Source organism: Pristiophorus japonicus, chromosome 23, assembly GCF_044704955.1.
Source record: "Pristiophorus japonicus isolate sPriJap1 chromosome 23, sPriJap1.hap1, whole genome shotgun sequence".
Classification (NCBI taxonomy): Eukaryota; Metazoa; Chordata; class Chondrichthyes; family Pristiophoridae; genus Pristiophorus; species Pristiophorus japonicus.
In genome coordinates, this window is record NC_091999.1 from 14,599,510 (window position 1) to 14,626,888 (window position 27,379).

The 27,379-nt window shown below is 48.4% G+C and overlaps 1 protein-coding gene and 1 pseudogene across 1 annotated transcript in view; one reads left to right on the forward strand and one right to left on the reverse strand.

Moving 5' to 3' along the window:
* Positions 1–27,379, reverse strand: part of LOC139235632 (zinc finger protein 239-like) — a 786,713-nt gene that overhangs the window by 503,098 nt on the left and 256,236 nt on the right. The gene's annotated exons all lie outside the window — the stretch shown is intronic.
* Positions 12,658–27,379, forward strand: part of LOC139235400 (zinc finger protein 229-like) — a 37,537-nt pseudogene continuing 22,815 nt past the window's right edge.

A 27,379-nucleotide genomic window follows, 5' to 3' on the forward strand; every position in this document is an offset into this window, starting at 1 on the left:
ACCATTTTGCTAAAGGCCTCATCATGGATTTTGATCATCCGGGGTGGGGTGGGGGTGAAGGGCAGTGCTGTATGGCGGGGATAGGTTGATAGAGCACCTTTCTTTTACGGAGATGTTTAGTGTAAGGCCTATGCTCTCAGACACTACGGAGAACGTGTTGACTATGGTTTGAGCTCGTCCTCTGAGTGAGCGCAGACACAAGCATCATCTGCATATTGTAATTCGATGACAGAGGATGGCACGACCTTGGATCTGGTCTGAAGGCGATGGAGGTTGAACAGTTTCCCATTTATTCTGTAGATTATCTCCACTCCAGCGGGAAACTTACTGACGGTGAGCTGTAGCAATGCAGCAAGGAAGATGGAGAAGAGTGTGGGTGCAGTGACACAGCCTTGCTTCACCCCGGTCCGTACATGAATTGGGTCTGTGGTGGATCCATTGCTCAGGATCACAGCTTGCTTGTTATCACCAAGCAAGTGGAGGATGGTGACAAATTTTTGAGGACAGCCGAATTTGAAGAGTACACCCCATAATCCCTCATGGTTGACAGTGTCAAAGGCGTTGGTCAGGTCAAAGAAGGTTGACCCAACCCCACAGTCACTGACACCAATCTCCTCCCATGTGATATAAACCAATCCTTGTCACTGACACCAAGTGGACTGGGAAAATATGTTTAAGGGTAAGACTGTAGAAATGCAGTGGCAAATATTTAAGGAGACATTTCATAATCTCAGCAGAGAAATAAAGATGCTAAGAGAAGGATGAACCATCACTGACTAAGTAAGGAAGTAAAGGATGATATCAAATTGGAAAAAAAAGCATACAATGTTGCAAAGGACAGTGGAAGGCCAGAGGATTGAGAAATGTTTAGAAACCAGCGAAGGAGGACTAATAATAATAAAGACAGAGATGATAGCATACGAGATCAAACTAGTAAGAAATATAAAAAGACAGTAAGAGCTTCTACAGGTGTGTAAAAAAGAAACTAGTAGCTAAAGTAAATGTTGGTCCCTTAGAAGATGAGACTGCAGAATTAATTATGGGAAACACGGAAATGGAAGAGACTTTAAACAGATATTTTCTATCGGTCTTCATGGTAGAGGACACTAAAAACATCCCAATAGCTGATAAAGTAGTTATTGTGGGGGGTGGGGACCTTAAAAGAATCACTATCACTAGAGATAAAGTAGGAAGCAAACTAATGGGATTAAAGGTGGACAAGTCCCCTGGACCTGATGGCATGCATCCCAGGGTCTTAAGAGAAGTGGCTGCAGAGATAGTGGATGCACTGGTTGTAATCTACCAATATTCCCTGAATTCTGGAGAGGTCCCAGTGGACTGGACACTGCAAATGTAACATCCCTATTTAAGAAAGGAGGGAGACAGAAAGCAGGAAACTATAGACCAGTTAGCCTACCATCTGTCAATGGGAAAATACTGGAGTCCATCATTTAGGAAGTAGTAGCAGGACATTTAGAAAATCATATTGCAGTCAAGCAGAGTCAGCTTGGTTTTATGAAAGGGAAATCATGTTTGACAAATTTTCTGGAGTTGTTTGAAGATGTAACGAGCAGAGTGGATAAAGGACAACCCGTTGATGATGTATATTTGGATTTCCAGAAAGTATTCAATAAGGTTACTGCACAGGCTAAGAGCTCACGGGGTTGTCGGTAATATATCAGCATGGATCGAGGATTGGGTAACACACAAAACAGAGTCGGGATAAATGGGTCATTTTCAGGTTGGCAAACTGTAACTAGTGGGGTGCCGCAGGGATCAGTGCTGGGACCTCAACTATTTATAATTGATATTAATGACTTAGATGAAGGGACCGAGTGTAACGCAACCAAATTTGCTGATGATACAAAGATAGGTGGGAAAGCAAGTTGTGAGGAGTATGCAAAGAATCTACAAAGGGATATAGACAGGCTCAATGAGTGGGCAAAAATCTGGCAGATGGACGACAATGTGGTAAAATGTCAGGTTATCTCCTTTTGGTAGGAAAAATAACAAAGCAAATTATTATTTAAATGGATGATTACAAAATACTGTTACACAGAGGGATCTGGGGGTTCTTGTACATGAAACTCAAAAAGTTAGTATACAGGTACAGCAAGTAATCAGGCTGGCCTTTATTGCAAGGGGGACAGGGTATAAAAGTCGAAGTCCTGCTACAACTGTACAGGGTATTGGTAAGACCCAGCTGGAGTACTGCGCACAGTTTTGGTCTGGACTTGTCTCCATTCCTGTGCCGAGGGGATTTCTACACCAGACAGGAGAGGAACCAGGGAGTGAACCTGAAGGTACCTTCTGTGGCTGTGTTCAGTTCTATACTCCATGCTTCCCCTCCCTCCCATCTCTCCCCTCCCCTGAAGGTGCTGACTCTGGCTGGGTTCAGTTTTACAGCGACATTGACCTATTTTGGTCAGATACACACCTGCTCGGCCCGACGCAAGGTTTCATGACATTTAACATTGCATCAAAAACATGGTGTTGACAGTGCATTGATACAACTTTGCTCAAATTGTGTGGTTTGTACATCTCAACCACAATGTCTGACATTTACAGAGAAGTGCACAACTCGCAGTCTCAGCCGACTGGTTTACATTCTTGTAGCCAAACATCCTGTCCCATGTGATTTCTTGGAACAGTGTATGCGATGTATTTTATTATTACAGCTCCATCCTCCTGTTGCTGGGGCAACCGGGTTTGCTTCTGACCTACTTTGACTATTGCCAGGGTCTTTCGACAGTGAGATTCTAAAATCCTACTTCATCGACAATCACTGGTTGCCCTCTGGCCCTCCCCTTAAGGTGCTGACTCTGGCTTTGTTCAGTTCTACACTCACTGGTTCCCCTCCCCTGAAGGTACTGAATCTGACTGGGTTCAGTTATGCACTCACTGGTTCCCCTCCCCTGAAGGTGCTGACTCTGGCTGGGTTCAGTTCTAAACTCACTAGTTCCCCTCCCCTGAAGGTGCTGACTCTGGCTGGATTCAGTTCTGCAATAACTGGTTCCCCTCCCTCTCCTCCCCTGTAGGTGTAGAGTTTGACTAGGTTCAGTTGTGCATTCACTGGTTCCCCTCCCCTGAAGGTACTGACTCTGGCTGGGTTCAGTTCTACACTCACTGGTTCCCTCCCCGGAAGGTACTGACTCTTGCTGGGTTCAGTTCTACACTCACTGGTTCCCCTCCCCTGAAGGTGCTGACTCTGGCTGGGTTCAGTTCTAAACTCACTAGTTCCCCTCCCCTGAAGGTGCTGACTCTGGCTGGATTCAGTTCTGCAATAACTGGTTCCCCTCCCTCTCCTCCCCTGTAGGTGTAGAGTTTGACTAGGTTCAGTTGTGCATTCACTGGTTCCCCTCCCCTGAAGGTACTGACTCTGGCTGGGTTCAGTTCTACACTCACTGGTTCCCTCCCCGGAAGGTGCTGACTCTTGCTGGGTTCAGTTCTACACTCACTGGTTCCCCTCCCCTGAAGGTGCTGACTCTGGCTGGGTTCAGTTCCACACTCACTGATTCCCCTCTCCTCTCCTGAAGGCACTGACTCTGTCTGGTTTCAGTCCCACACTCACTGGATCCCCTCCCTCTCCTCCCCTAAAGGTGTCGGCACTGACTGGAACAAATTCTACAATCACTAGTCCCCTCCCCTTAAGGTGCTGAATGTGGCTGGAATCTGTTCCAAACTCACTGGCTCCCCTCTCATCCAATGCAGATGCTGAATCTGTCTGAATTCAGTTCTGCACTCACTAGTTAACATAAGAAATAGGAGCAGGTGTAGCCCATACGGCCCCTCGAGCCTGCTCCTCCATTTAATACAATCATCGCTGATCCGATCATGGACTCAGGTCCACTCCCCTGCCCGCTCCCCATAACCACTTATTCCCTTATCGTTTATGAATCTGTCTATTTATGTCTTAAATTTATTCAATGTCCCAGCTTGCACAGCTCTCTGAGGCAGTGAATTCCACAGATCCACAACTCTCCAAGAAGAAATTTCTTCTTTTAAGTGGGCGGCCTGTTATTCTAAGATTATGCCCAGTAGTTCTCATCTCCCCATTATCAGTGGAAATTCCTCTCTACATCCACCTTGTCAAGCCCCCTCATAACCTTACGCGTTTCGTTAAGATCACCCCTTATACTTCTGAATTCCAATGGGTAGAGGCCCAACCCCAACCTTTTCTCATAAGTCAACCCCCTCATAGAAACATAGAAACATAGAAAATAGGTGCAGGAGTAGGCCATTCGGCACTTCGAGCCTGCACCGCCATTCAATGAGTTAATGGCTGAACATGCCACTTCAGTACCCCATTCCTGCTTTCTCGCCATACCCCTTGATCCCCCTAGTAGTAAGGACTACATCTAACTCCTTTTTGAATATATTTAGTGAATTGGCCTCAACAACTTTCTGTGGCAGAGAATTCCACAGGTTCACCACTCTCTGGGTGAAAAGTCTCTCCTAATCTCGGTCCTAAATGGCTTATCCTTTATCCCCAGACTGTGACGCCTGGTTCTGGACTTCCCCAACATTAATAAGAACATAAGAATTATAAAAACATAAGAATTAAGAACAGGAGCAGGCCATCTCGTCTCTCGAGCCTGCTCCGCCACTCAGCAAGATCAAGGCTGATCTGGCCGTGGACTCAGCTCCACTTACCCGCCCGCTCCCCATAACCCTTAATTCTCTTTTTGGTTAAAAATCTATCTATCTGTGATTTGAATACATTCAATGAGCTAGCCTCAACAGCTTCCTTGGGGAGAGAATTCCACAGATTCACAACCCTCTGGGAGAAGAAATTCCTTGTCAACTCGGTTTTAAATTGGCTCCCCCATATTTTGAGGCTGTGCCCCCAAGTTCTAGTCTCCCCGACAAGTGGAAACAACCTCTCTCTGTCCTGTCTATCTCATCCCTGGAATCAACCTTGTGACAATTCTCTGAACTGCCTCCAAAGCAAGTATATCCTTTCATAAATATGGAAACCAAAACTGCACGCAGTATTCCAGGTGTGGCCTCACCAATACCCTGTATAGCTGTAGCATGACTTTCCTGCTTTTATACTCCATCCCATTTGGAATAAAGGCCAAGATTCTATTGGCCTTCCTGATCACTTACTGTACCTGCACACTATCCTTTTGTGTTTCATGCACAAGTACCCTCAGGTCTTGCTGTACTGCAGCACTTTGCAATCTTTCAACATTTAAACAATAACTTGCTGTTTAGTTTTTTTCTGCCAAAGTGCCTGACCTCACTTTCCAAAATTATACTCCACCTGCCAAATTTATGCTCACTTAGCCTGTCTATGTCCTTTTGCAGATTTTGTGTCCCTGCCTCACACCTTGCTTTTCCTCCCATCTTTGTATCATCAGCAAACTTGGCTTCGTTACACTCGGTCCCTTCTTCCAAGTCATTAATATGGATTGTAAATAGTTGGAGTCTCAGCACTGATCCCTGCGGCACCCCGATTGTCAACCCGAGAAACAACCATTTATCCTGATTCTCTGTTTTCTGTCAGTTAGTCAATCCTCCATCCATGCTAATATATTACCCCCAAACCAGTGAACTTTTATCCCCTCCCTCTTCCCCCTCCCCCCCCTCAAGCCCCCCTCCCCTGAAGGTACTGACTCTGGCTGGGTTCAGTTCTACACTCACTGGTTCCCCTCCCCTGAAGATACTGACTCTGGCTGGGTTTAGCTCTACACTCACTGGATCCCCCCCGCCCTGAAGGTGTTGACTCTGGCTGGTTTCAATTCTACCCTCACTGGTTCCCCTCCCCTGAAGGTACTGACTCTCGGTGGGTTCAGTTCCAGACATTGAAATAATTCACTTTGTTCCTGCACCAAGATGGCCACACATGCGCTCTGCTACTCACTGAATCAAAATAGCGGAGCGCTGAGCCTGCCTTCCTGAATGAAGATGACCACTGTTAGCCTGAGCCTGTGACCGGGAGAAAGCCTCGAAACTGCAACCGCCGATATTCCGGTTATTATTCCGGGCTTGCAGCGGGCACCGGTTGTTTATGAAGCCTCCCCGGCTCCCCGCTGGTCCATTTCTCTGCTCCGTCCCACTGCAAAGGACACTTCTGAGGAGCCTGTGCAAAACGTGTCACCACCGCCATTACACGCACCGCGCATGCTCCAAATATGGCCAGGACCTACGCCTGCGCACTGAGCTCCTATAGTCTGGGTGCGGCACATTCTCCCCTGCGAGGCATGCTGGGTATATAAGACCATGAGAAATAGGAGCAAGAGTGGGCCACCCAGACCACCGAGCATGCTCCCCATTCAATAACTTCATGGCTGGTCTGATCACAGACTCAGCTCCACTTCCCTGCCCGCTCCCCAGAACTCTTCACTCCCTTACCACACCTGGAGTCCTATGCACTGTTTTGGTCTCCTTCTCTAAGGAAGGATATCCTTGCCTTGCTTAGATACAGTGTAAAGCTTCCTCAACACTATCCCACTAGACATTCCAAGGTGAGATATGGAGTATATCTCCCTCAACCTGTCCCATGCATTCCAGAGTGGATACTGCATTGGTTAGATAATGAATAAAGCTCACTCTACACTATCCTATCAAACACTTCCAGGATAGGTACAGCACGAATTAAATATACAGTAAATCTGTGCCAAAGTAACTGTACCCCATTGAGAGTCAGTGCCAGAGGAAACTACAGCATGGGATAGATACAGAATAAAGCTCCCTCTACACTGTTCTGAACAATCCCAGGGCAGGTAAAGCACGGGTTAGATGATCATAGCCGGTCCCTCGAACGAGGATGATTTGCTTCCACATGAGTTCACAGATGCTTCAATGAAGGACCCAATGTTCCAGTCCTGACCTCCAATTGAGGAGGTGGAAGATGCCTATGGGCGGATTGTTTTTTACGTGTGGTGACCGTTGCATACCAGCCACGACACGGGCATGACTGAGCTAGGATTGGTCCAGTGGCAAGGGTTAATCAGGATTACTGGAGACCTGTTTTGCTGTACGGAGCTAGTGTGCACAAATATAACAGTGTGGGCTGGTCCGTGCTGCCCCTGGGCTCTCGCCTCTTTTGCGCCCGGTACCCTCATTCGCCGCACGACCGCCACGATCTCTCACCACTCCTCCACCACAAACATTCGCTTCACCTCCGCCACGATCCCTCTCCGCTCCTCCTCCAAAAAAAACACCCGCCACGATCTCCTGCCCCATCTCTGCACCAAACATTCGCTGAACCTCCATCACGATCACCCACCAAATCTCAGGCATGCTCCCACATTGCTCCTCTGCCCCGATCATTCGTCACAAGTCCAACACAACCTTCCATGTTCCTCTGCTGTACCAGGGCACTGCCGATGCTCCTGCCCATGCTCCAAATGGCAATCTGGGCCCTGATGATGTCACCAGTCATCTACTTCGAAGCCGTCACACATTTGTGTCAGCTCACACTGAAGCTGCAGTGGCTCGCTCCTGCTCTTTTTATAGCCCCAACCTGTGGAGATGTTCTCTCGCAGGTTGGGGTGGCCCATGATGTGATACATGGGTTAGATACAGTGTAGAGCTCCCTCTACTCTACTCTGCCACATTAAATACTCTCAGGTGAAGTACAGCACGGTTTAAACAGAGAGTAAATCTCTCTCTACATGGTACTATTAAACAGTCCCAGGGCAGGTACAGCATGGGTTATATCCAGAATAAAGCTCCCTCAACATTGTCGCAACAAACAGACGAGGGCTGGTACAGCACATATGGAGTACATGTCCAACAAACACTCCAGGACAGGAACAGCACGGGATAATTACAGAGTAATTTCTCCCTCCACACTGTTCCAATAAAAAAAATCCCAGGGCAGGTATAGCACAACTCTTTTGTTGTTGATCTGTAAATCAAGTGCCCCCTGATTAAAGCTGGGGTGGGGGGGGGGGGGGCACTATAACCAACAAAATAAACCAATTAAACTTTGGACAGTAAACTTAAATCAAATTAAAATGTGGTTGCTGGGGGTGATGATGCACTCCAGTCACTCCGGCTGAGGAGCTCCTCCCGGAGTCACAGTGTGCATTTCGTCCTCCAAGGGGTATAACGGATATGAGTTGGTACACAGTAAGGATCCCAATACACTGTCCCATCACACTCTCCCAGGGCAGGTACAACATGGATTAAATACAGACCAAAGCTTCCGCTATACAGTTCCCAGGGCAAGTACAGTACAGGTTAGACACAGAGTACATCTCCCTCTAACGTCCCAGGCATTCCAGGGCAGATACAGCATTTATTAGATATTGAGGAGATCTGCCTCTATAATGTTCAACCAGACATTCCCAGGGCAGGTACAACACGGGTTAGATACAGAGGAAAGTTCCCTCTACACTGATCTATCAAACACTCCCATCACAGGTACAGCACGGGTTAGATACAGAGTAAAACTCCCTCTACACTGTCCATCAAACACTCCTAGGGCACGTACAGCACTGGGTACAAACAGAGTAACGTTCCCTCTACACTGTCCCAGCAAACATTCCCAGGGCAAGTACACAAATGATAGATACAGAGTAAATTCCCTCTACACTGTCCTATCAGCCACTCCATGGCAGGTACAGAAAGGGTTATAATGCAAAGTAAATATCCCTCTGCATTGTCCCATTAACCATTCCCAGGGTAGGTAAAGCACGGATTAGATACAGAGTAAATCTCCCTCTGCACTGTCCCATCAAACACACCCAGGGCAGGAACAACACGGGTTACATATTGAGTAAAAATCACTCTACACTGTCCCGTCAAACACTCTGAGCGAAGATACAGCACAGAGTAGATACAGAGAAAAACGTGCTCTACACTATCCCATCAAAAACTGCCAGGGCAGGTACAGCAGGGGTTAGACAGAAATGTTTAGGCTGGATGTTCCAGAATTGAGGACTGGGCAACAGAAGGCACAGCCACAAAAATCACCAATGGCTGAACAATTATAATCAGGGATACTCAGAAAGACTGATATCTCATGGGCGGGAGCGGTGGGGAGGTGGGGATGTTGTGGGGGCAGTGTGAGCGGGAATTTTGAAATCAAGGCGTTGCTTCACTGGAAGCCAATGTAGGTCAGCGAGCACAGGGGTGATGGGTGAGCTGGACTTGGTGCGAGTTAGGACATGGGCAGCCGAGTTTTGGATCAACACTAGTTTATGTAGGTCAGAATGTGGGAGGAGTGCATTGGAATAGTCAAGTCAAGAAGTAAAAAAAGGCATGGATGAGGGCTTCAGCAGTGGATGAGCTGAGGCATGAGCGAAGATGGGCGATGTTACAGAGGTGGAAATAGGCATTCTTAGTTATTTTGTGGATATGTGGTCAAAAACTTATTTCAGGGTTAAGTATGTCACCAAGGTTGCGAACAGTCTGGTTCAGGCTCAGACAGAAGTTGGGGAGAGGGATGGAGTCGGTCACTAGGGAACGGAGCTTGTGGTAATGATGATTACAAATATCAGAATATTTCACAGGCTATCACGTGCAAAATGTGTGGATGAGTTTTTAATATTCAATTGGTTTCAAAAACAGGTTAACTGATCTAGAAAGTAACGGATTTCAAATCTTATGCAAGACAGTTCAGTAAAGGGGTGGTTCAAAAGATTTCAGCTGAGATGCTGCAGTTAAGTCTACTACAACCACAACCCATGTATGCAAATGGAACAAGTTTGGGGTTTGATATGCTTGAAAGCGAACTAGGTGAGAAGTGATATAAGTTAGATTAAGAAAAAGCCCTAAAAGGGAGCAGTCCGTAACAGAACATCAATTAATCTTCTCTGATCATGGAGGAATCAAATATTCAACAAACTGTGTTTGAAACAAAGATAATTTATTCAACATTTATAGAGGGTATTGATCTCCAGCTTTACAATCTATATTAACGACTTGGAAAAAGGGACTGAGTGTAACATAGCCAAGTTACAAAAATCGAAGGAAAAGCAATGTGTAAGGAGGACACAACAAATCTGCAAAAGGACATAGACAGGCTAAGTGAGTGAGCAAAAATTTGGCAGATGGACTATAATGTTGGAAAGTGTGAGGTCATGCACTTTGGCAGAAAAAAATCAAAGTGCAACATATTGTTTAAATGGCGAAAGATTGCAAAGTACCGCAGTACAGCAGGACCTGGGGATACTTGTGATTGAAATGCAACAGGATAGTATGTAGTTTCAGCAAGGCCAATGGTATCTTGGCCTTTATTCTAAAAGGGATAGGGTATAAAAGCAGGAAAATCTTGCTACAGCTATATGTGAGGCCACGCCTGGAATACTTCGTGCAGTTTTGGTTTCCATATTTATGAAAGGGTATACTTGCTTTGGAGGCAGCTCAGAGAAGGTTCACTCGGTTGATTCTGGGCATGAGGGGTTTGACTTAGAGGAACAATTAAGTAGGTTGGGCCTCTACTGACTGGAATTCAGAAGAATGAAAGGTGATCTTATCAAAACGTATAAGATTATGAGGGGGCTTGATAAGGTGGATGCAGAGAGGATGTTTCCACTGATAATGGGGAGTCTAGAATTAGAGTGCATGATCTTAGAATAAGGGGCCACCCATTTAAAAGAGAGATGAGGAGCAATTTCTTCTCTCAGAGGGTTGTAAATCTATGGACTTCACTGCCTCAGAGAGCTGTGGAAGTTGGGCCATTGAATAAATTTAAGACAGAAATAGACAGTTTCTTAAACGATATGGGAATATAGGGGCATGGGGAGTGGGCAGGGAAGTGGAGCTGAGTCCATGATCAGATCAGCCATGATCTTATTGAATGGCGGAGCAGGCTCGAGGGGCCATATGGCCTACTCCTGTTGCTATTTCTTATGTTCTTATGTTCAGGTATAGAGGTTATTAAGATAACCAGAAACAAACAAGAGCTGCCAGAATGAACATGGTTCAGTGCCCAATGCAATCACAGTAAATCGTGTTCTAGTCACAAATGCAATCTTTCTCCTCAACCTATTTAAAACTGAGATGAGAAGGAATTTCTTCTCTCAGAGGGTTGTAAATCTGTGGAATTCTCTGCACCAGACAGCAGTGGAGGCTGGGTCATTGTATATATTTAAGGCGGAGATAGCCAGATTTTTGAGCGATAAGGGAGTAAAGGATTCTGGGGAGTGGGCAGAGAATGGAGCTGAGCCATGACCTTATTGAATGGAGAGCAGGCTCGGGGTTTTGGTTGGCCCACTCCTGCTCCTATTTCTCATGGTCATATGTACCCAGCATGCCCCGCAGGGGAGAATGAGCCGCACCCAGACTACAGAAGCTCAGTGCGCAGGCACGGGTCCTGGCTGTGTTTGGAGCATGCACGGTGCGTGTAATGGCGGAGGAGACACGTTTTGTACAGGCTCCTAAGAAGTGTCCTTTTCAGTGGGACGGAGCAGAGTAATGGACCAGCGGGGAGCTGGGGAGGCTTCATAAACAATCGGTGCTCGCCGCAAGCCCGGAATATCGGTGGTTGCAGCTTTGGAGCTTTCTCCCGGTCACAGGCTCAGGCTAACGGCGGCCATCTTCATGCAGGAAGGCATGTTCACGCCGCCAATTTGATTCACTGAGCAGCACAGCGCATGCGTGGCCATCTTGGTGCAGGAAAAAAGTGAATGATGTCAGTGTCTGGAACTGAACCCAGCCAGAGTCAGCACCTTCAGGGGAGGGGAACCAGTGAGTGTAGAACTGAACCCAGCCAGAGTCAGCACCTTCAGGGGAGGGGAACTAGTGAGTGTAGAACTGAACCCAGCCAGAGTCAACACCTTCAGGTGAGGGGGACCAGTAAGTGTAGAATTGAACCCAGCCAGAGTCAGTACATTCAGGGGAGGGGAACCAGTGACTGTAGAACGAAACCCATCCATAGTCAGTACCTTCAAGGGAGAGGAACCAGTGACAGTAGAACTAAACCCAGCCAGTGTCAGCATCTTCAGTGGTGGGGAAAGAGGGGAGGGATGGAGAGGACCCAGTGATTGTAGAAATGACCCCAGCCAGAGACCGCACCATCAGGGGAGCAGAGGTAGGGGAACCAGCGAGGGCAGAACTGAACACAGCCAGACTCAGCATCTTCAGGGGAAGTGGGGAACCAGTGAGTGTCAACCTGAACCCAACCAGAATTGGTGGTGAAAACTGGGAGTGGAGGAGAAACAGGCTAGAAATGTGTGTTGATTTGGATTTCAGCGCTGCAGGAGGGACAATGTGTGGGACAGGGATTTACAGCTTTGGAAGAAAAAGAGAGGAAAGAATGTTCAATGGAAACTAGATGTGTATATCCTGAATTTGTGTCTTGCACTGACAGTGATGAGTTTTGTTATCTCCTTTTACAGCGTATTAGAAGGGGAGATTTTCAGACGGGAAACACAAACCAAACATTGTGTCAAGATCTGACGGAGTCAATCGATTCATCAGGACCTTAATATCATCGGCCTTTGAAAGTGGAAGGAGAAATGTTTGTCTGTTCTGTCTGTGCGAAAAGATTTCAAATATCTGTGTGACTGGAAAAGCACTGAGACACACACACCCAAGTGAGTGTTCCAGTGCACTGCCTGTGGAAAGAGCTTTAACCAGTTACACAGCCTGAAGAAACATCGCACCATTCACAGCGGGGAGAAACTGTAACCGTATTGTGTGCGTGGGTGAGGCTTCAACTGATCGTCCAAACTGGAGAGTCATAAGGATACCCGCACCATGGAGAAACCGTGGAAATGTGGGGACTGTGGGAAGGGATTCATATCACCATGTGTCCTGGAAATTCATCAACACAGTCACACTGGGGAGAGGCCATTCACCTGCTCTGAGTGTGGGAAGCGATTCACTCAGTCATTCGACCTGCTGAAACACCAGCGAGTTCACACTGGAGAGAGGCCGTTCACCTGCTATGAGTGTGGGAAGGGATTCACTTGTTCATCGAACCTGCTGACACACCAGCAATTTCACACTGGGGAGAGGCCGTTCATCTGCTCTGAGTGTGGGAATGGATTCACTACATCATCCCACCTGCTGAAACACCAGCGGGTTCACACTGGAGAGAGGCCATTCACCTGCTATGAGTGTGGGAAGGGATTCACTCGGCCATCCATCCTGCTGACACACCAACGAGTTCACACTGGGGAGAGGCCGTTCACTTGCTCTGAGTGTGGGAATGGATTCACTCATTCATCCCACCTGCAGTCACACCAGAGAGTACACACTGAGGAGAGGCCGTTCACCTGCTCGGAGTGTGGGAAGGGATTAACTTGTTCATCCAACCTGCTGACACACCAGCGAGTTCACACTGGGGAGAGGCCGTTCACCTGCTATGCGTGTGGGAAGGGATTCACTTGTTCATCCCACCTGCTGACACACCAGGGAGTTCACACTGGGGAGAGGCCATTCATTTGCTCTGAATGTGGGAAGGGATTCACTCAGTCATCCACCCTGCTGAAACACCAGCGAGTTCACCAGTGACTGCAGGAGTTGGATTCTGCTGTTATTGAGGCTGTTAATCACATCCCGACTGAACCATGTTCATTCTGACAGTTGGGGTTTGTCTCTGTTGATGTTAATAACCTGATAACTGGGCTGGACATTTATATTCTGGATATATTGCTGATTGTGTTCTTGGGGCTGCAGTGTCCATTTAAGAAACACTGTGGGTTATCTTTCCCCTTAATTCAGCAATTCTCAACAGAAATTTACTTTGCAATAAAATTATGAACTTTTACTTTAATCCTAAATTGATCTTTGGTACAAAATCTACAATAGTATGTGAAAGTTTCCACTGAATAAAATCTCCAATTGGAAAGAGCTTGCTGATAATTCTTAATGCCTTGCTCATTACACACAGTGGCCCCTCCATATCCACCAGAAAGAAGGGGAATGGGAATTGGTGGGGAATCAGTGTACCCAAATGTTGTCCTTCCCATCTGGGTGTATCAATCCTCTCGGCAGGAGAATGGAGACAAGTCCAGACCAAAACTGTGCGCAGTAGCCCAGGTGTGGTCTTACAGTTGTAGCAGGACTTCCTTACTTTTAGACTCCATCCCCTTTGCAATAAAGACCAGCATTCAGTTTGCCTTCCTGATTATTGCTGTACTTGTATGCAAACATTTTGAGTTTCATGTACAAGAATCCCCAGTTCTCTCTGTATAACAGCATTTTATAATCGTCCACATCGAATTAATAATATGCTTTTTTTTCCCACCAAAGGAAATCACCTGATATTTTACCACATTATAGTCCATCTGCCAGATTTTTGCCCACTCATTGAACCTATCTATATCCATTTGTAGACTCTTTGCGTCCTCCTCACAACTTGCTTTCCCACCTATCTTTGTACCATCGGCAAATTTGGCTATGTTACACTCGGTCCCTTCATCCAAGTCATTAATATAAATTGTAATTAGTTGAGGCCCCAGTACTTATCACTGCAGCACCCCACTAGTTACTGTTTGCCAACCTGAAAATGACCCATTTATCCGGACTCTCTGTTTTCTGTTAGTTCGACAATCCTCTATCCATGCTGATATATTATCCCCAACCCCGTGAGCTCTGCGCATGTGCAGTAATATTTTGTGTGGCACCTTATTGAATGCTTTCTGGAAATCAAAATATACAACATCAAGTGATTCTCCCTTATCCACTCTGCTCGTTACATCCTTAAACAACTACAGCAAATTTGTCAAACATGATTTCCCTTTCAGAAAACCATGCTAACTCTGCCTAACTGCAGTATGGTTTTCTAAATGTCCTGCTAGTACTTCCTTAATGATGAACTCGAGTATTTTCCCACTGACAGATGGTAAGCTAACTGATGTATAGTTTCCTGCTCTGTCTCCCTCCTTACTTGAATAGGCGTGTTACATTTGCAGTTTTCCAGTCCACTGGGACCTCCCCAGAATTCAGGGAATTTTGGTGGATTACAACCAATGCATGCACTATCTCTGCAACTAATTATTTTAAGACCCGAGGATGCATGCCATCAGGTCCAGAGGACTTGTCCACCTTTAGTCACATTAGTTTGATTAGCACTTTATCTGTAGTGATAGTGATTGTTTTAAGTCATCCCCCCAACTCCCCCTCCGCAATAGCTCCTTGGTTATCAACTGTTGGTATGTTTTTAGTGTCCTCTACCGTGAAGCCTAATACAAAATATTCGTTCAAAATCTCTGCCATTTCCGTGTTTCCCAATAGTAATTCTCCAATGTCATCCTCTAAGCGAGCAATGCTTACTTTAGATACTCGTTTCCTTTTTATATCCCTGTAGAAGCTCTTACTGTCTGTTTTTATATTTCTTGCTAGTTTGCTCTCATCTGCTATCTTCTCTGTCTTTTTCATTTTTTAGTCGTCCTTTGCAGGTTTCCAAAAATTTCCAATCCTCTGGCCTTCCACTGTCCTTCATAACATTATCTGCCATTTTTTCCAATTTGATACCATCCTTTACTTCCATGACGACACTTGTTGCACACGTGATTGACCAGGACACGAGAAGTTTGGTTGCTCCACAACGACAGGGTTTCATCTGTTTCAACAGAAAAAACTACGCTGTGTTATTTCCTGAAATAATCCCCGCTGTCTGGCCTGAATGAATCCATGTCACTACCAAATGCTGCAATGTTTCCTCCACCTCACAGAGTTCCATCTGTTTAAAGCCACGACAGAAATGTCCCATTTCCTCCTGGAGTTTGAGGGACATCAGCTTTAAGAATGGGGCAGAGTTTCAGCCAATGAGCGAGTTCCAGACCCAGCCCCACCCACTGAGGGGCTGCAAGCCCCACCTCTCGCACACTGTGATTGGTTGGAGGATCAACCGCCTGCCTGGTCCTCCAGCCCCGCCCCCACTCTCCCTATTGGTGGGGAGCTGTCGTCAATCAGCCGGGCAGTGTGAGCTGAGTATGCACAGTGGGTGAGTCAGCAGGTGAGAGATGGGCGGAGGGAGGGAGCGGGTTAATAAAGAACACGCTTATTTGTACTGCCAAAATGGCCACCACGCCGCACCCTTTGTGTATGATTGGTCCCTTGGAGGATAAGCCACACCCTAAGATTTCACTGGAATGTGTAACTGGAACCGCCCATCCCAAGGTCTCACTGACTTTGCAAATTGTAACTCAATCCACTTTGACTTCCTGAAGCGACAGAGGACAGAGCTCCCCATAAGATAGCAAGGGCCAGCCAAAGTACCTTGCCCCCATCCCAGTGCATGCCTCCCCCAGCTGAAGTGCATTACCCCAGTCCCAGTGCAAGCCTCCCCCAGCCGAAGTGCATTACCCCAGTCCCAGTGCATGCCTCCCCCAGTCAAAGTGCATTACCCCAGTTCCAGTACATGCCTCCCCCAGCAGAAGGGCTTTACCCCAGTCCCAAGATATGCCTCCCCCAGCCGAAGTGCTTTACCCCAGTCCCAATATATGCCTCCCCCAGCCGAAGTGCTTTACCCCAGTCCCAAGATATGCCCCCCCCAGCAGAAGGGCTTTACCCCAGTCCCAATACATGCCTCACCCAGCAGAAGTGCCCCACCCTAGTCCCATTGCATTTCTCCTCCCGCCGAAGTGTCTTACCACCGTCCAAGTATATGCCTCCCACAGCCAAAGTGCCTTACCCCAGTACCAGTATAAGCCTCCCCCAGACGAAGTGCCTTACCCCAGTCCTAGTAAATGCGTCCCCCAGGCAAAGTGCCTTACCCCAGTCCCAGTATATGCCTCCCCCAGCCGAAGTGCCTTACCAAAGTTCAAGTGCATGCCTCCCCCAGCCGAATTGCCTTACCCCAGTCACAGTGCATGCCTCCCCCAGCCAAAGTGCCTTACCCCAGTCAGAGTGCATGCTTCCCGCAGCCGAAGTGCCTTACCCCAGTCCCAGTGCAGGCCTCCCCCAGCCAAAGTGCCTTAACCTAGTCTCATTGCATTTCTCCCTCATCCGAAGTGAGTGTCTTACCACCGTCCCAATATATGCCTCCCCCAGCCGAAGTGTCTTACCAAAGTTCAAGTGCATGCCTCCCCCAGCCGAAGTGCCTTACCCCAGTCACAGTGCATGCCTCCCCCAGCCAAAGTGCCTTACCCCAGTCACAGTGCATGCCTCCCCCAGCCAAAGTGCCTTACCCCAGTCAGAGTGCATGCCTCCCCCAGCCGGAGTGCCTTACTCCAGTCCCAGTGCAACCCTCCCCCAGCTGAAGTGCCTTACCCCAGTCACAGTGCATGCCTCCTCCAGCTGAAGTGCCTTCCCCCAGTCCTAGTCCACCTGCCCCCAGCCGACGTGCCTTACCCAAGTCCCAGTGCAGGCCTCCCACAGCCGAAGTGCCCTACCCTAGTCCCATTGCATTTCTCTCCCCTCCGAAGTGTCTTACCACCGTCCCAGTATATGATTCCCTCAGGAAATGTGCCTTACTCCTGTCCCAGTATATGCCTCCCCCAGCCAAAGTGCCTTACCCCAGTCAAAGTATATGCCTCCCCCAGCGGAAGTACCTTAACCTAGTCCTAGTGCATGCCTCCCCCAGCCGAAGTGCCTTACCCCAGTCCCAGTGCAGGCCTCCCCCACTCGAAGTGCCTTACCCCAGTCCCAGTGCATGCCTCCCCCAGCCGAAGTGGCTTAATCCAGTCCCACTGCATTTCTCCCTCATCCGAATTGTCTTACCACCGTCCCAATATATGCCTCCCACTGCCGAAGTGCCTTACCCCAGTACCAGTATAAGCATCCCCCAGTCAAAGGCCTTACCTCGGTCCTAGTGCAAGCCTCCCCCAACCGAAGACAAATACTCCCCAGTCCCAGTACATGCCTCCCCCAACCGAAGACACACAATCCCCAGTCCCAGTATATGCCTCCCCCAGGCAAAGTGCCTTAACCCAGTCCCAGTACATGCCTCCCCCAGCCGAAGTGCCTTACCCCAGTCCCAGTATATGCTCCCCCAGCCGAAGTGCCTTACCCCAGTCCCAGTGCATGCCTCCCCCAGCCGAAATGCCATACCCCAGTCCCACTGTATCCCTCCCCAGATGATGTGCCTTACCCCAGTCCCAGTGTATGCCTCCACCAGTTGGCCTTACTCCAGTCCGAGTGCACTTCTCTGCCAGCCGAAGTCCCTTACCCCAGTTGCAGTTTATGCCTATCCCAGCCGAAGTGCCTTACCCCAGTCCCAGTGCACACCTCCCCCAGCCGAAGTGCCTTACCCCAGTCCCAATGCACACCTCCCCCAGCCGAAGTGCCTTACCCCAGTCCCAGTGCATGCCTCCAACAGCCAAAGTATTTTACCCCAGTCGCTGTGCATGCCTTGCCCAGCCGAAGTGCCTTACCCTAATCCCAGTATATGCCTTCCCCAGCCAAAGTGCCTTACCATAGTCCCAGTGCATGCCTCTCCCATCCGAAGTACCTTATCCCAGTCCCAGTGTATCTCTCCCCCAGTTGAAGTGCCTTAGCCCAGTCCCAGTTTATGCCTCCCCCAGTTGAAGTGTCTTACTCCAGTCCCAGTGTTAGCATCCCCCAGTTGAAGTGGATTACCCCAGTGCCAGTGTATCCCTCCATCAGTTGAAGCGCCTTACCCCAGTCCAGTGTATCCCTGCCCCAGTGGAAGTGCCTTACCCCAGTCCCAGTATATGCCTCCCCCAGCCGAAGTGCCTTACCCCAGTCTCAGTATATGCCTTCCCCAGCCGAAGTGCCTTACCCCAGTCCCAGTGCACACCTCCCCCAGCCGAAATGCCTTACCCCAGTCCCAGTGCACACCTCCCCCAGCCCAAGTGCCTTACCCCAGTCCCAGTGCATGCCTCCAACAGCCAAAGTATTTTACCCCAGTCGCTGTGCATGCCTTGCCCAGCCGAAGTGCCTTAACCCAGTCCCAGTACATGCGTCCCCCAGCCGAAGCGCCTTACCAAAGTTCAAGTGCATGACTCCCCCAGCTGTGGTGCCTTACCCCAGTCACAGTGCATGCCTCCCCCAGCCGAAGTGCCTTATCCCAGTCACAGTGCATGCCTCCCCCAGCCGAAGTGCCTTATCCCAGTCACAGTGCATGCCTCCCCCAGCCGAAGTGCCTTATTGCAGTCACAGTGCATGCCTCCCCCAGCCGAAGTGCCTTACCACAGTCCAAGTAAATGCCTCCCCCAGCCGAGGTGCCTTACCCCAGTCCAAATATATGCCTCCCCCAGCTGAAGTTGCTTACCCCAGTCCCAGTGCATGCCATCCCCAGCCGAATTACCCTACCCAAGTCCCAGAATATGCCTCCCCCAGCCAAAGTGCCTTAACGCAGTCCTGGTGAATACCTCCCCCAGCCAATGTACCTTACCTCAGTCCCAGTTTATCCCTCCCTCAGTTGATGTGCCTTACCCCAGTCCCAGTGCATGCCTCCACCAGTTGAAGTGCCTTAGCCCAGTCCCATTGTTAGCGTCCCCCAGCCGAAGTGACTTACCCAAGTCACAATATATGCCTCCCCCAGCCGAAGTAGCGTTTCTCAGTGCAAATGCATGCCTCCGTCAGCCAAAGTACCTTACCCCAGTCCCAGTATATGCCTCCCCCAGCCAAAGTGCCTTACCCCAGTCCCAGTATATGCCTCCCCGAGCCAAAGTGCCTTACACCAGTCCCAGTGAATGCCTCCCCAAGCCAAAGTGCCTTACCCCAGTCCCAGTGTATCCCTCCACCAGTTGAAGTGCCTTACCGCAGTCCCAGTGCATGCCTCCCCAAGTTGAAGTACCTTACACAAGTCCCAGGTATCCGTCCCCCTGTTGAAGTGCGTTACCCTGGTCCCAGTATATCCCTGCCCCAGCCGAAGTGCCTTACCCCAGTCCCACTGTATCCCTCCCCAGATGAAGTGCCTTACCCCAGACCCAGTGCATGCCTCTCCCAGTTGAAATGCCTAATCGCAGTCCCAGTGGATGCCTCCACCAGTTGAAGTGCCTTACTCCAGTCCGAGTGCACACCTCTGCCAGCCAAAGTCCATTACATGCTTCTCCCAGCCAAAATGCCTTGTCCCAGTGTATATGCCTCCACCAACCAAAGTGCCTTAAACCAGTCGCAGTTTATGCCTATCCCAGCCAAAGTGCCTTACCCCAGTCCCAGTGCACATCTCCCCCAGCCGAAGTGCCTTGCCACAGTGGGAGTGCATGCCACCCCCAGCCAAAGTATTTTATCCCAGTCGCAGTGCATGCCTTGCCCAGCTGAAATGCCTTACCCCCATCCTAGTGCATGCCTCCCCCAGCCGAAGTACCCTACCCCAGTCCCAGTATATTCTCCACCAGCCGAAGTGCCTTACCCTAGTCCCAGTGCATGCCTTCCCCAGCCGTAGTGCCTTACCCCAATCCCAGTGTATCCCTCCCCCAGTTGAAGTGCCTTAGCTCAGTCCCAGTTTATTCCTCCCCCATTTGAAGTGTCTTAGCCCAGTCCCAGTTTATTCCTCCCCCATTTGAAGTGTCTTATTCCAGACCCAGTGTAGCGCTCCCACAGTTGAAGTGCCTTTCCTCCAGTCCCGGGGAATCCCTCCCCCAGTTGAAGTGCCTTAACCCAGTGCCAGTGTATCCCTCCCTCAGTTGAAGTGCCTTACCCTGGTCCAGTGTATCCCTGCCCCAGTTGAAGTGCCTTACCCCAGTCTCAGTATATGCGTGCCCCAGCCGTAGTGCCTTACCCCAGTCCCAGGGTATCCCTCCCAGCTGAAGTGCCTTAGCCCAGTCCCGGTGTAAGCCTCCCGCAGTTGAAGTGCCTTATTCCAGACCCAGTGTATCCCTCCCACAGTTGAAGTGCCTTTCCTCCAGTCACAGTGTATCACTCCCCAGCCGAAGTTTCTTACTCCAGTCCCAGTGTATGCCTCCCCCAGTTGAAGTGCTTTACCCCAGTGCCAGTTTATCCCTCCCCCAGTTGAAGTGCCTTACCCCAGTCCCAGTGCATGCTTCCTCAGCCAAAGTGCCCTACCCCAGTCCCAGTGTATGCCTCCCCCAGTTGAAGTACCTTGTTCCAGTCCCAGTGTATCCCTCCCACAGTTGAAGTGCGTTACCCCAGTCCCACTGTATCCCTCCCCAGATGAAGTGCCTTACCCCAGTCCGAGTGCACACCTCTGCCAGCCGAAATCCCTTACACCCGTGCCAGTGAATGCCTCTCCCAGCCAAAATGCCTTGTCCCAGTCCATGCCTCCACCAACCAAAGTGCCTTAAACCAGTCGCAGTTTATGCCTCTCCTAGCCAAAGTGCCTTATCTCAGTCCCAGTGCACACCTCCCCCAACCGAAGTGCCTTACCCCAGTCCCAGTGCATGCCTCCCCCAGCTGAAGTGCCTTGCCACAGTGTAAGTTCATGCCACCCCCAGCCAAAGTAATTTACCCCAGTCACAGTGCATGCCTTGCCCAGCCGAAATGCCTTACCCCCACCCCAGTGCATGCCTCCCCCAGCCGGAGTACCCTACCCCTGTCCCAGTATATTCTCCACCAGCCGAAGTGCCTTACCCTAGTCCCAGTGCATGCCTTCCCCAACCGTTGTGCCTTACCCCAATCCCAGTGAATCCCTCGCCCAGTTGAAGTGCCTTAGCCCAGTCCCAGTTTATGCCTCCCCCATTTGAAGTGTCTTATTCCAGACCCAGTGTAGCCCTCCCACAGTTGAAGTGCTTTTCCTCTAGTCCCAGGGAATCCCTCCCCCAGTTGAAGTGCCTTACCCCAGTCCCAGTGTATCCCTCCACCAGTTGAAGTGTCTTACTCCAGTCCCAGTGTTAGCATCCCCCAGCCGTAGTGCCTTACCCCAGTCCCAGGGTATCCCTCCCTAGCTGAAGTGCCTTAGCCCAGTCCCGGTGTGAGCCTCCCGCAGTTGAAGTGCCTTTCCTCCAGTCACAGTGTATCGCTCCCCAGCAGAAGTTTCTTACTCCAGTCCCAGTGTATGCCTCCCACAGTTGAAGTGCCTTACCCCAGTGCCAGTTTATCCCTCCCCCAGTTGAAGTGCCTTACCCCAGTCCCAGTATATGCCTCCCCCAGCCGTAGTGCCTTACCTCAGTCCCAGTGTAACCCTCCCACTGTTGAAGTGCCTTACCCCAGTACCAGTATATGCCTCCCCCAGCTCTAGTGCCTTACCTCAGTCCCAGTGTAACCCTCCCTCTGTTGAAGTGCCTTACCCCAGTCCCAGTGTATGCCTCCCCCAGTTGAAGTGCCTTGTTCCAGTCCAAGTGCATCCCTCCCACAGTTGAAGTGCCTTACCCCTGTCCCAGTCTATCCCTCCTCAGCCGAAGTGCCTTACCCCAGTCCCAGTGTATCCCTCCCCCAGTTAAAGTGCCTTACCCCAGTCCCAGTGCAAGCCTCCCACAGTTGGAGTGCCTTACACCAGTCCCAGTGTATGCCTCCCCCAGTTGAAGTGCCTTACCCCAGTGCCAGTGTATCACTCCCCCAGGTGGAGTCCCTTAACCCAGTCCCAGTGCATGCCTGCCCTAGTTGAAGTGCCTTACCCCAGTCCCAGTGTCTGCCTTCCCCAGCTGAAGTGCCTTACCCCAGTCCCAATGTATCCCTCCCCCAGCCGAAGTGCCTTACTCAAATCCTATTTCTCTGCACCACCTGCATGGAATGATTCAGGCCAGGAGGGGGCGGGGCTTGCCGCTTGTCAATCAAAGTGCAGAACCAATAGTTTCCTGGGTTAATAAACCCGGGGAGTGAGAGGGGTCACACAGCCCGAGTGCGGGCCCAGGCCTGAGAGACAACACTCCGCACCATCCGCTTCACACACACCCGGACTCGTCCCCAGGCCCCGAATCACAGCCTGCAGAACCCGTGTTTACCCACCGGTTACAGGCACGGTCAATGAGCGTCCTGGGTAGCGGGTTCAGCGGCCATCATCTTGGTCAGAGCGGGGTGAGCAGGCTCAGCGGCTGCCATCTTGGTCTGGGCGGGTCTCGCGGCGCATGCGTGGCTTTTTCAGCAGGGACAATAGGTGGGCGGGGCTTCAGGTTGTCTGTCAGTTTGATTGGACCACATGTTTGTGACCAGGTCAGTGGCCCCTGAAAGGGAGTCTTCTTGTGCTGATTGTTGCCTGGTGACTCTGGGCCAACCCGATTCACCTTATTGGGCCGCGGGTGCAGAATTGAACCCAACCTTGTAAACTGGAAATGCATCATCACAGTCATATTGGGGAGAGGACGTTCACCTGCTCTGAGTGTGGGAAGTGATTCACTCAGTCATCCAACCTGCTGACACACCAGCGAGTTCACAAGTGACTGCAGGGGTTAGATTCTGCTGTTATTGCTGGTGTTAATGGCTTCCTGACTGAATCTTGTTTCTTGTGTTGGTTGGAATTTGTTTTTGCTGATGTAAATAACCCCTATAACTGGGCTGGAGTTTAATAATTTGATATTTTAAATAACAGAGTGTGTCGATATTTGATGTCTCCAAGATAAGAGGGGACTAAGTTATTTCCTGTTACCGACTGCACCATTTTGTGCATTTTCTACTTTCTAACTTTACATTATTTCAGTCTCATATCTTTGGTTACTCTCAGGGACAAGTCCCAGTTCCTCTTACCTTCCAGAGTACCTCTCCTTGCCTTGGTATCGAGCAAATGTGTCAGAAACACGCCCGGGATCACTAAACACAAAACCCCGTCTCTTAATCACTTTCAGATACTGGACTGAGTGTGTGCCCCTGTTGGAGCGGATTTTTGGACATATACTTGACTAGTATACGGGACCAAACATTTGTTTTTATTTTCCCCTTGACTGAATTTTGTAAGGGACAATACTGATGTATTATGTTTTATATAAAAAAACACAGTTAGACTTCAAGGTATGCTGGCCTTGAGTTATGGAGATAGGAAAGTGAGATAATGAACAACTGGAGAGATAAGTGGGGGTATGTTTGTCTGTACCGGTGCCAAAAAGCCTGCCACTTGTTTTTTTTTTGATAAAAGGGGAACTAGTCCTCTTGGATGTATATAATTCCTGTCACAATGCGAGGCTGGTTTATATTAAGAGCTCAGCCTTGGACAGTAATTGTATGAAAAGCTTTGTAAACCTTGTAATGCGATGATTGGACGTAAGGACTAGTGCTAAAGCACGTGATGTAAAGTGACGTAATTTGTAAGATAAAAAACCTCACTGGAGATATCAAATTGAGAAGCTGGTTCAGAGACAGGGGTCGGAAACACTTCTCCCAAAGCTTTGTCTCCGATTTAATAAACCTCTCTTTATATATTATACAGTCTCGGAAATATTTTTCCACAACAAAATGGCGTCACAAACAGGATAATGTCCGATCAGACGTGATCACTTAAGACAGTATCTGGAATCTGGTGTTAGAGACTGAGAGAGAGGTGTACGAGCACGACGGGATAGTGCATAAGATACGAGTAAGTAGATAGCAGGAGGAGGCTGACTAACCAGTTTGAGTTGTCACTTTAGTAAATAAGGTTGGTGCAGAAGGGAGCTGATCACTCCATCCTAGAGCCGAAACTCCGGTGGTAAGGAAACACGCTAGCTTTGTTGCAAAGACAAAGGGTCTCCAAAGAGTAGTCGTGGCCGTGAGTATTACAGAAACAAAGGGAAACGTCCGAGACTGGCGAACATGGAAGGTAAGGAAGGAAATGTAAAACGCGGGCTGCCCGTGTCATTAATTAATTCCTATCATTAATTGTAACTTGCGTAATTACATAATGCCATAAGAAAGCTGATAGTGACTATCTTAAGTGACATATGGATCCAAAAATAGAACTGGCCAGACTTAAGCTTTGTTGAATGAAGAGAGACTTTTGTGAATGTCTATTTTGAATGAGAATACTTGAGTGATTTTGACTGCGGAATGAATGAAAAGCCTGTTTGGGAAGGTATGGAATGGCTGACTGTTTTAGCTCCACCCACCTTTTCCAAACAGAGTGAAAGTTTTTTTTAACCCTTCGTAGTGTTGTCCTGTATATGGGAAGTTTAAGAAAGTGTGAACCTAATGGTATTACATTTTAAGTTAGAAACGCAGGTGTGGATATATTCGGATGAAAAGTTACAGAGCTAGGAAATGCACAAAGGACAGGTTCGTTGAATAAAAGATAAAAAATACATAGTCCCGGTAGTAAAAAAAAAGAATTTATTTGACACGCTCACTTACTTGTCGAAAGAAAACATGCAATTGGGTTGAAAGACATAAATTTAATCGAGGAATGAGATAAAGAATGACTTTTAAAACGCTCCCATTTTCCTTTGTGTAAAACCTTGACACAAAAGCTTCTAGCTCAGTAAAAAAAAAAGTTTTAAATCTAGAAATACCTTCAGGGATCAGGTCAAACTCCTGGGCGAGTGGTGAGCTATCTGTGAAGGTGTAAAAGGGACTTTTGAAAAAGGCTAAAACAGTAAGCTTTAGCAGTTTAGAAAAGAAAAAGATAAAGACGCAACTTTGAAAATAAACAAATTGAACGATTGGAAAGAAAAAGTGTCTTCGATTGTCTGATGATTTTAAATACAAAACCTAATTTGAAGAAAGGTGATCTAAAAAAAAAAGACGTAATGCACTAATTAGGATCTGGAAAAAAAAACGGTGTTTGCGATGGATAAAGACATAACTTACTAAATACCAGTTGATATCAGCTGTGAAAAAGATATTGGTTTAATTGGAAAAAAAAAAGAATTTGAAGAGGTAAAAAACACTCTCCATTGATAATGATTTTAAATGATTAAAATTAAGTCAGTGCCGCTGGGGCCCGAGACGAACAGATAAGTATTGAGAAACTACACCAGGACACTTCTGAGGAGGAAATAGGTATGTGGACAAAACAGGGCGCAACGCAAGGGAAGGATAACGTTTGGAGACGAAACGACAAGGTAATGGCGCCTGAATGCATACAGAATACCTTATTGGAGTTGCATCATGGCCTGTCTCATTCAGGATGAGAGGCCATGACCGGGAGTCTTGGGAGAGATTGGTGGTGGAAAGGGATGGTGAGAGATATCACCAAACATTGCTATCGATGCATTACATGCGCACAATATAATCCAGGCCGGCCCATTAAAATTAAACTGGGACACCAGCCCCGTCCATGGGGGCCATGGGAACACGTACAAATTGATTTCACAGGTCCTTTGCCCCCATCCCATGGTAAAAAGGTATTGCCCAGTGATTATAGATCAATTTACCCGGTGGGTGGAAGCTTTCCCCACACGTGATTGCACTGCCTCAACAGTGGTAAGGATATTCTGACCAAGGCACCCACTTCACCAGGAAGATTGTAAAAACAATATGCCAGCTGATGGGCATAAAACAAAAATTCCACATCCCCTACCACCCGTAGAGTTCTGGGATGGTAGAGCGCATGAACCATACCCTTAAGAACGCCCTGGCAAAGGCCATGCAAACGTCAGGAAAAACGTAGACGGAAGTATTATCCATTATTTTGATGAAGTTAAGAGCCACGACAAACCGGACAACCGGATTAACCCCTTATGAACTAATGATAGGAAGGGCGATGCAATTACCAGAGAACATCATAATAGGTGGGGCCGATGTAGGCCCATTAAAAGACAAAATAAAACGGTATGTTTTGGAACCAAGTACTCAATTAAAAGGGATGCGTAAATTAGTTAGGGACAATCAAGAAGAAAGAGACGCAGAAGCAGAGCTTACAAAGCTCCCTGATGTCCCGTTGGTGGGAAGTCGCATTATGGTAAGGGTCCTCCCGGGAAAACTGGGGTTTGCCCCAAAATGGATAGGACCATATGAGGTTATAATCAGAGGGGACACTGGTGACTGCATCGATGTTAAAGGGAACGGACAATGGAAGCATTGGACCCAGCTTAAGGGTTTTGAACCAACCGTTTAGCACACACATTAGTTGTTGTTGTTTGTCTATTTACAGATTGACAGCGAGAGATTCTTCAAGCAAGCCATATGGCCATTTTGCCTTTGACTATTTGTTAATTATAGAGTAATAAGATGAAACTATATATTGCGATCGGTGCGATTATCATAGTTCGTGTTTGGTCTGGCCTGCTAGCTAGACCGAAATGAGAGTTACATGTGAATACCTTTTTGTACATGTCTTATGTTTATGCGCAAAATGGGAACTTTTCTAGTTGCTGGGTATGTTCGCACATCCCCATACATAGCAAAGGAGGCATCCCTTTGAGGTCAATCTCCCTTAACATTTCGGAAGTAATGGAGTGGGTAAAAAAGAAACGTGGAGATGGGGGGGTTACCTTTTGGATGCATTAACGGATGGTACCAGCCAGAATACAATATGTCGGTACGACCCCCGTTCATGGTTTTGAACAACACCTCGAGTTGGAAGGCATTTGTTTCACTAGAACCCTGACTGGTGAGGAAACAGGTTTTGAGCAGGATATAGCAATTGTACGCAATACTTTAACCTCATCAGGTGGAACATAACAGACAGCGAAACAATAAACTAGGGGTTCCTTGAAATGGAGGGTTTGAAGAATCAGACAAGTAGCCAGGACTGGGACCCTAAGATTAGGTGGCGACGGGGGCTGAGAGAGAGAGATTGGGATCGAATCTAACAGCATAC